Source organism: Lolium perenne, chromosome 5, assembly GCF_019359855.2.
Source record: "Lolium perenne isolate Kyuss_39 chromosome 5, Kyuss_2.0, whole genome shotgun sequence".
In the NCBI taxonomy this organism is placed as follows: domain Eukaryota; kingdom Viridiplantae; phylum Streptophyta; class Magnoliopsida; order Poales; family Poaceae; genus Lolium; species Lolium perenne.
The window spans coordinates 259412982-259423180 of record NC_067248.2 but is presented as its reverse complement, the minus strand read 5'-3'; the positions used below and the strand labels follow the sequence as shown (position 1 = coordinate 259423180).

Genomic DNA, 10199 nt, shown 5'->3' with positions numbered 1-10199 from the left:
AGGTGTTCCCGGCGGTGTCAATTGTGAAAGTATTCCGCATTTCTTTAAATGCATGCCAAACTCATAACTCAGATATTCACCTCCACGATCAGATCGTAGAAATTTAATCTTCTTGTTACGTTGATTTTCTACTTCACTTTGAAATTCCTTAAACTTCTCGAAAGTTTCGGATTTATGTTTCATGAAATAGATATACCCATATCTACTCAGATCATCTGTGAAGGTTAGAACATAACGATAACCACGCGCTAAGCTACGCTCATTGGTCCACATACATCGGTATGTATGATTTCCAATAAGTCGTAGCTCGTTCCATCATACGAGAAAATGGAGTCTTTGTCATTTTTCCCATTAGACATGCTTCGCATCTATCAAGTGACTCAAAGTCAAGTGATTCAAGTAATCCATCGATGGAGTTTCTTCATACGTTTCACTCCAATATGACCAAGACGACAGTGCCACATATAAGTAGAATTATCATTCAATTTAATTCGCTTAGCATCAATGTTATGTATATGCGTATCACTACTATCGAGATCTAACAGAAATAAGCCATTCTTTTGTGGTGCTCGACCATAAAAGATATTATTCATAAAAATAGAACAACCATTATTCTCAGACTTGAATGAATAACCGTCTTGCATTAAACAAGATCCAGATATAATGTTCATGCTCAACGCAGGTACATAATAGCAATTATTTAGGCTTAAAACTAATCCCGAAGGTAGATGTAGAGGAAGTGTGCCGACTGCGATCACATTGACCTTGGATCCGTTTCCAACGTGCATCGTCACTTCATCTTTCAGCAGTTGTCGTTTATTCTTTAGTTCCTGTTTCGAGTTACAAATATGAGCAACCGAACCAGTATCAAATACCCAGGTACTAGAACGAGAACCAGTGAAATGAACATCTATAACATGTATATCAGATATACCTTCTTTCTTCTTCTTGACAAGGCCGCTCTTCAGATCAGCCAGATACTTGGAGCAATTACGCTTCCAGTGTCCCTTCTCCTTGCAGTAATAGCACTCAGCATCAGGCTTAGGGCCATTCTTAGGTTTCATAGGAGGCGTGGCAGCTTTCTTGCCACCCTTCTTGAATTTTCCCTTAGACTTGCCCTGTTTCTTGAAACTGGTGGTCTTGTTGACCATCAACACTTGGTGCTCTTTCTTGATCTCAATCTCAGCAGCTTTTAGCATGCCAAAGAGTTCAGGTAACTCCTTGTTCATGTTCTGCATATTGTAGTTCATCACAAAGTTCTTGTAACTTGGTGGCAGTGATTGAAGGACACGATTAATCCCCAGTCTGTTAGGAATCACTATTCCCAAGTCACTGAGTTTCTTCGCATGCCCGGTCATGGCGAGCATGTGCTCACTAACGGAGCTGCCTTCTTGTGACGCCCCAAAACCGGTACCATGAGGATCCCAGCGAATCCGCCGAAATCCGCACGATATCGATTTTAGGAGACGCACCACCAAGCGCCTCGTACACGCCGAAGCATGCACGCGATGCGGGTGGAATCAATCACGAGCGGTAACATTACAACAGGATTACAATAGAGCCCACAAGAGACATATATATTACAACAACGACTCCAACGAGTCAAGATACAAATAGGTGCATACAAAGATCCAAATCCTACAGAAGATCAAATACATCCGAGTACGGACAAGATACAAATTGGACTAAGAGTCCTGAAGATAAACGATGGCGTCCATAACCCTGCCCAGGCCAAGCCGGAAGGGTAACCTTGCTAGCGTCGTCTTCATCGAACATATCTTCATACCTGCCCGGTTATATCCCGTAGAAGCAGCAATAAGTACGGGTTCGTACTTAACAAGACTTCAAGACGTATAAGCATTCGTCAACCAGTCATCCTTTGTACTTGAGGCACGCAGGGGACTTAGAGGACGCAAGAGGAACGTCATAGGCAATATGGTGGGGTTAAGCGGCAGCGCGCATGCACTAAAAACCTATAGAGACACTCTACAACAGTTGTCTATCAGAGTAGGTGAGAGAGCGCATAAACTAACAGTTCTATACTCTGCAAACATAACACAGCCGATGCATTCCCCCCTCGCAAGGAAGTACTTACAAAGGCACTCACACGGTTGACAAGTTTTAACCATTTATTATTAGAGTTGTGCTAACTTACTACGCAAGTTATTATGATTGAAACAACAGGTGTAAGTTGTCTATGGTCGAGTCATACAGCTCCAAGTCGTCCATAACCGCGGACACGGCTTATCGATAAGATGTACACCCTGCAGGGGTTGCCCAAATGTACCCACACGCACGATCAACCCACTTGCGACGGGTGGATATCACGACTCGCACTCTCCTTCACGACAACAATGTCCAGGAAGCCACCTAACTAAGTTAAACCCGTATCGAAGTCCGGCCGTATCTCCGAAGCGGACTTAGCTATGTGTGTCAACGTGCTAGGTGGTTTAAACACACACTGGGGCGATAAACCACTTCGCAGAGGCTCCACGACCTATACGTGCATACCAGAAACAAGGGATACAAGGCACCCAGGGGCTTCCCAAAGTAAATAAGTAACAGGCTGGCATGCACGCAAACGACAAATGGTAAAACATGCAAACTAGTTGTGGCCACTGGACAAAGATGTAGATTCCGGCAGTGGTCGAGGGGAGACCCAGAAGCATACCCACGTGTGGTTAGAGCGCTCAGTCTCGGAACAGATAACAGGAACTCGGGTCCTAAGCGTTAAAGAAACACAAGTGAGCCGCCATAAAATGAGCAACTGACCCACCGATGCCTCCGCTAACAACTATTAACAAGTAACCATGATACCCTCAACAGATATATCCGTAAACCATGTGTCATGATCCCCAACAGATAACCCGATAAGATAGCGATAACGGTAACACGATATAAACAGCACTAGCATGCACTATGACTCGCAAGGCAGACCCGATAACCAAACAACAGCTGTAGGAGGTTGGTGGTTGGTGGTGGCAATATGGCTGCTTGAGGTAACAAGTGGAAGGGACACGTGACAAGAACGCAACTCAAGGATAGCATGAGGGAGAAGGCAAAATAAAATAGGTGAGCGACTTCTGCAGGGGCAGAAGTATAGGGGAAAATGCTTGCCTGTTAAAGCTTGCCGAGGAACATCCGGAGAACTTGTCGTATCTCACCACACCACTTCGCAATCCTATCCGGGAAGAAGCAGATGCTGGAACACACACAACGTATGCAAGTCTTACAACTACGGATAAAGAAGATCCAGCATGATCAAGATGGTATGCATGACATGGCAATTATGATGCGATGCAACTTATCCAGTTTAAGCGGGATCGGAACCCGGACAAACAAATTATTAGGTTCGAGTTGCATTTCTACCGGCAAAGTTAAATGGTTGTTAGCATGGCAAGACATGGCAGGGGTGAGCTACTTCAATATTAAACGGAGCGGGGAAAACCATAATCGGCGTCCGAAATACTCCGCATATATGTTAGGTGCTATGCACGAACTATCACGTCTTGACATGATGCAAGATGCAAACAGGCATATAGATGGCATATTCATGTTCAGCACATTTTTCTAATCAATTTTCATATAGAATATATTTTATTTCGAGTTAGCATTTAAAAGATATGAATTTTGCAAGATATATACAATTCATGCCATTTTCAGAAAAACAGGGAAAAGAGGGAAGCAAATTGTACCGACGAGAGAGCTAGCCCAAGGGGCTGACAAGCGGGCCAGGGAGATGCTGACAGGGCGCACTGATGTGGCGACGCTGATGCGGGTTTTCTCACCGAAGAGGAGCAAGCTGGAGACAATGACAAATGGGACCGACGGTCCGCATGTCAGCAAGAGGATCAAAACAAGGGAAAAAGAATGGCTGGTGCATATAGCGAATTGATCTCAGGATCTCACGTTTGTTTAAACAAGCACAGATACCATATACGCTGCTGATTGGATCGTATCAAAGATGGAGACGTGCTGCACTTGATGGCTTCCAAGCCTGAGAGGCTTGGCCATGCACGAAGGCATCGCAGATGCAGGGACGCGGCGTTACGCTCGCCGGCGAGCAGCTCCAAACGGAGGTAGCAGCAGAGTGTGATGGCCGCGTTAGCTGACTGATGATAAACAGAGTGAAAGTTCAGACGTTGATATCGTGCAGGTATAGCAAACGAGCGATCGATGGAAAACAGCACCAAAGCCGGACCTTCGGTGCAGCGGACGGAGACGAGAACGCCTGGAATGTCGACCTTCGTTGGCGGAGGAGATCTGTCCAGGGAGCGACGTTGCGGAAACCGCGCGTCAGGGAAACGGAGGCAGAGGCGAGCGCTGTAGCGGAGAAGGCCACGGCCGCGGGAGACGGCCGGCGACGTGGACGCGCTCGAGAAGAAGAAGCGCGGGTGCCAGGTTCCCGCTGGGGCGGACTCACGGACGCGCGACAGAGAGGAGCGGCGGAGTTTGGTCGCGTTGGCCCTGGGACAAGGAAGACGTCCGGCTCGTGGAGAAGATCATGGTGGCGACGAGCCGTACCAGAAGGCTGCCGTCGGGGCGAGCTGGAGTTGAACAACGAAGGGAACGCGAGGTGCAGGGCCTTGGTGGTCGAGGATCATGTGGAGTTGGCGTCGACGACGACGGCAACGCACGGAGAACTTGACGAGCGGCCGGCCGACGCGACGGAGACGATGACGACGACGGCTCGAGCGGAAGTTGAAGCAGGACATGGGACGACGCTGGCTGCGGAGGACGACGGCGTGGTGTAGAGACGCGCATGAAGCAGAGGTCGACGGAGACTTGCCTTGACGTCGGGAGGCCGGGGGAGGACGGAGACGAGCGGGCGGGAGCACGTAGAGACGGGGTACTCTTCTAGCTAGAGGGACAAGCAGGTGGCGGCGCTGTGCGGAAAAAGTAGGACTAGGGTTTGGAAAGGAGTTCTTATATGGAGGAGGAGCAAGGGATAGCCGTCCCATCAAGAGGACAGCGACGTGCGAGCGCACCGATGTGCTGCCGTACGACAGGAAGAAAGAGAAGAGCATCTCCGTGCCAGCAAAGATGTAAAAGGCCACCATGTTGTTTTTGGGCTCAAAGGAAAACGTGAGCAGATGCCTGGTTTGGGCTTGAAGCCAGGGATAGTTAGAAGGGGAGGCAACATGCCCTTTTTCTTCATTTTCTGGATTTGCAAAGAAAGAACAAAAAGAAAAGGAAGATGAGAAAGGAGATGGAAGAAATAAAATATATTAGATAGGAAAGTCCAGGAATAGATTTTAGAACATTGTTTTGATTGAAAGCAATTTTACAAGGTTTCCAAAAATATAATTTTAATTTGGTTTTATTTAATTAAGAATAAGGGTGGGAGGTTTTATATATAAACCATAAGAGAGGGGAAAACATAAATAAATAGTTTTTATTTGAAATAATTTTTATTCAATAAAATCTTATGGATGATATGATGCATGATGTCATGATGATGCATAAAATAAAAAGAACAAACAATTCTATTAGGGGTGCTACCCTGGGCCGTTACAATCGACACCACTAACAAGGAATCTCGCCCCGAGATTCCACGTCAACCTAAGGGGGAGTTGGTTAAACTATCGAGTCTTCTTGTACCATGTTGACAATCACCCGACCACGGCGTGGAACCTTCTTCTGGCGAAGTGTTGATCTTCTCGACACCACTAACAAGATTTCGTTGTTCCGCTGTCGATGATGCGCTTCCGTTGAAACCTCCGAAGATCGGACCTATTAGGATAAAGGCAAAGATCGTCCAACCCGCGTCGGAACCTAAGACTCAGAGAACTCGGATAAGAGAGAAGACTCAAAACTCGCATAGATAAGAGGAGAAAGAATGGAGGTAAGGAGAAAAATCAGAGCTAATCAGAACTATCCAACGAGTTTTAGAAAATAGTTTGGACTCTCTAAACTCAACGACCGTTGGCAAGGTTATCCTACAGGCTGGACTAGTGGGGTACCGTCAACCTGATGCTCTGATACCAACTTGTGACGCCCCAAAACCGGTACCATGAGGATCCCAGCGAATCCGCCGAAATCCGCACGATATCGATTTTAGGAGACGCACCACCAAGCGCCTCGTACACGCCGAAGCATGCACGCGATGCGGGTGGAATCAATCACGAGCGGTAACATTACAACAGGATTACAATAGAGCCCACAAGAGACATATATATTACAACAACGACTCCAACGAGTCAAGATACAAATAGGTACATACAAAGATCCAAATCCTACAGAAGATCAAATACATCCGAGTACGGACAAGATACAAATTGGACTAAGAGTCCTGAAGATAAACGATGGCGTCCATAACCCTGCCCAGGCCAAGCCGGAAGGGTAACCTTGCTAGCGTCGTCTTCATCGAACATATCTTCATACCTGCCCGGTTATATCCCGTAGAAGCAGCAATAAGTACGGGTTCGTACTTAACAAGACTTCAAGACGTATAAGCATTCGTCAACCAGTCATCCTTTGTACTTGAGGCACGCAGGGGACTTAGAGGACGCAAGAGGAACGTCATAGGCAATATGGTGGGGTTAAGCGGCAGCGCGCATGCACTAAAAACCTATAGAGACACTCTACAACAGTTGTCTATCAGAGTAGGTGAGAGAGCGCATAAACTAACAGTTCTATACTCTGCAAACATAACACAGCCGATGCATTCCCCCCTCGCAAGGAAGTACTTACAAAGGCACTCACACGGTTGACAAGTTTTAACCATTTATTATTAGAGTTGTGCTAACTTACTACGCAAGTTATTATGATTGAAACAACAGGTGTAAGTTGTCTATGGTCGAGTCATACAGCTCCAAGTCATCCATAACCGCGGACACGGCTTATCGATAAGATGTACACCCTGCAGGGGTTGCCCAAATGTACCCACACGCACGATCAACCCACTTGCGACAGGTGGATATCACGACTCGCACTCTCCTTCACGACAACAATGTCCAGGAAGCCACCTAACTAAGTTAAACCCGTATCGAAGTCCGGCCGTATCTCCGAAGCGGACTTAGCTATGTGTGTCAACGTGCTAGGTGGTTTAAACACACACTGGGGCGATAAACCACTTCGCAGAGGCTCCACGACCTATACGTGCATACCAGAAACAAGGGATACAAGGCACCCAGGGGCTTCCCAAAGTAAATAAGTAACAGGCTGGCATGCACGCAAACGACAAATGGTAAAACATGCAAACTAGTTGTGGCCACTGGACAAAGATGTAGATTCCGGCAGTGGTCGAGGGGAGACCCAGAAGCATACCCACGTGTGGTTAGAGCGCTCAGTCTCGGAACAGATAACAGGAACTCGGGTCCTAAGCGTTAAAGAAACACAAGTGAGCCGCCATAAAATGAGCAACTGACCCACCGATGCCTCCGCTAACAACTATTAACAAGTAACCATGATACCCTCAACAGATATATCCGTAAACCATGTGTCATGATCCCCAACAGATAACCCGATAAGATAGCGATAACGGTAACACGATATAAACAGCACTAGCATGCACTATGACTCGCAAGGCAGACCCGATAACCAAACAACAGCTGTAGGAGGTTGGTGGTTGGTGGTGGCAATATGGCTGCTTGAGGTAACAAGTGGAAGGGACACGTGACAAGAACGCAACTCAAGGATAGCATGAGGGAGAAGGCAAAATAAAATAGGTGAGCGACTTCTGCAGGGGCAGAAGTATAGGGGAAAATGCTTGCCTGTTAAAGCTTGCCGAGGAACATCCGGAGAACTTGTCGTATCTCACCACACCACTTCGCAATCCTATCCGGGAAGAAGCAGATGCTGGAACACACACAACGTATGCAAGTCTTACAACTACGGATAAAGAAGATCCAGCATGATCAAGATGGTATGCATGACATGGCAATTATGATGCGATGCAACTTATCCAGTTTAAGCGGGATCGGAACCCGGACAAACAAATTATTAGGTTCGAGTTGCATTTCTACCGGCAAAGTTAAATGGTTGTTAGCATGGCAAGACATGGCAGGGGTGAGCTACTTCAATATTAAACGGAGCGGGGAAAACCATAATCGGCGTCCGAAATACTCCGCATATATGTTAGGTGCTATGCACGAACTATCACGTCTTGACATGATGCAAGATGCAAACAGGCATATAGATGGCATATTCATGTTCAGCACATTTTTCTGATCAATTTTCATATAGAATATATTTTATTTCGAGTTAGCATTTAAAAGATATGAATTTTGCAAGATATATACAATTCATGCCATTTTCAGAAAAACAGGGAAAAGAGGGAAGCAAATTGTACCGACGAGAGAGCTAGCCCAAGGGGCTGACAAGCGGGCCAGGGAGATGCTGACAGGGCGCACTGATGTGGCGACGCTGATGCGGGTTTTCTCACCGAAGAGGAGCAAGCTGGAGACAATGACAAATGGGACCGACGGTCCGCATGTCAGCAAGAGGATCAAAACAAGGGAAAAAGAATGGCTGGTGCATATAGCGAATTGATCTCAGGATCTCACGTTTGTTTAAACAAGCACAGATACCATATACGCTGCTGATTGGATCGTATCAAAGATGGAGACGTGCTGCACTTGATGGCTTCCAAGCCTGGGAGGCTTGGCCATGCACGAAGGCATCGCAGATGCAGGGACGCGGCGTTACGCTCGCCGGCGAGCAGCTCCAAACGGAGGTAGCAGCAGAGTGTGATGGCGACGTTAGCTGACTGATGATAAACAGAGTGAAAGTTCAGACGTTGATATCGTGCAGGTATAGCAAACGAGCGATCGATGGAAAACAGCACCAAAGCCGGACCTTCGGTGCAGCGGACGGAGACGAGAACGCCTGGAACGTCGACCTTCGTTGGCGGAGGAGATCTGTCCAGGGAGCGACGTTGCGGAAACCGCGCGTCAGGGAAACGGAGGCAGAGGCGAGCGCTGTAGCGGAGAAGGCCACGGCCGCGGGAGACGGCCGGCGACGTGGACGCGCTCGAGAAGAAGAAGCGCGGGTGCCAGGTTCCCGCTGGGGCGGACTCACGGACGCGCGACAGAGAGGAGCGGCGGAGTTTGGTCGCGTTGGCCCTGGGACAAGGAAGACGTCCGGCTCGTGGAGAAGATCATGGTGGCGACGAGCCGTACCAGAAGGCTGCCGTCGGGGCGAGCTGGAGTTGAACAACGAAGGGAACGCGAGGTGCAGGGCCTTGGTGGTCGAGGATCATGTGGAGTTGGCGTCGACGACGACGGCAACGCACGGAGAACTTGACGAGCGGCCGGCCGACGCGACGGAGACGATGACGACGACGGCTCGAGCGGAAGTTGAAGCAGGACATGGGACGACGCTGGCTGCGGAGGACGACGGCGTGGTGTAGAGACGCGCATGAAGCAGAGGTCGACGGAGACTTGCCTTGACGTCGGGAGGCCGGGGGAGGACGGAGACGAGCGGGCGGGAGCACGTAGAGACGGGGTACTCTTCTAGCTAGAGGGACAAGCAGGTGGCGGCGCTGTGCGGAAAAAGTAGGACTAGGGTTTGGAAAGGAGTTCTTATATGGAGGAGGAGCAAGGGATAGCCGTCCCATCAAGAGGACAGCGACGTGCGAGCGCACCGATGTGCTGCCGTACGACAGGAAGAAAGAGAAGAGCATCTCCGTGCCAGCAAAGATGTAAAAGGCCACCATGTTGTTTTTGGGCTCAAAGGAAAACGTGAGCAGATGCCTGGTTTGGGCTTGAAGCCAGGGATAGTTAGAAGGGGAGGCAACATGCCCTTTTTCTTCATTTTCTGGATTTGCAAAGAAAGAACAAAAAGAAAAGGAAGATGAGAAAGGAGATGGAAGAAATAAAATATATTAGATAGGAAAGTCCAGGAATAGATTTTAGAACATTGTTTTGATTGAAAGCAATTTTACAAGGTTTCCAAAAATATAATTTTAATTTGGTTTTATTTAATTAAGAATAAGGGTGGGAGGTTTTATATATAAACCATAAGAGAGGGGAAAACATAAATAAATAGTTTTTATTTGAAATAATTTTTATTCAATAAAATCTTATGGATGATATGATGCATGATGTCATGATGATGCATAAAATAAAAAGAACAAACAATTCTATTAGGGGTGCTACCCTGGGCCGTTACACTTCTTCCATCATGCAGCTGAAGAAATGTTTCGATGCTTCATAGTATTCCACGGCCGCATGAGTCTCGAATATAGCTTTCAGCTC

General features: G+C 47.6%; 1 long non-coding RNA gene across 1 annotated transcript; it reads right to left on the bottom strand.

The window, feature by feature from the left end:
- Positions 1-1390: 1390 nt before the first annotated feature.
- On the bottom strand, positions 1391-4091 carry LOC127304385 (uncharacterized). The gene is made up of 4 exons (XR_011745806.1): positions 3910-4091; positions 3696-3802; positions 3118-3202; positions 1391-1786 (listed from the first exon to the last, which is right to left on the bottom strand). It is a non-coding gene; the product is annotated as an uncharacterized lncRNA (long non-coding RNA).
- Positions 4092-10199: the final 6108 nt, after the last annotated feature.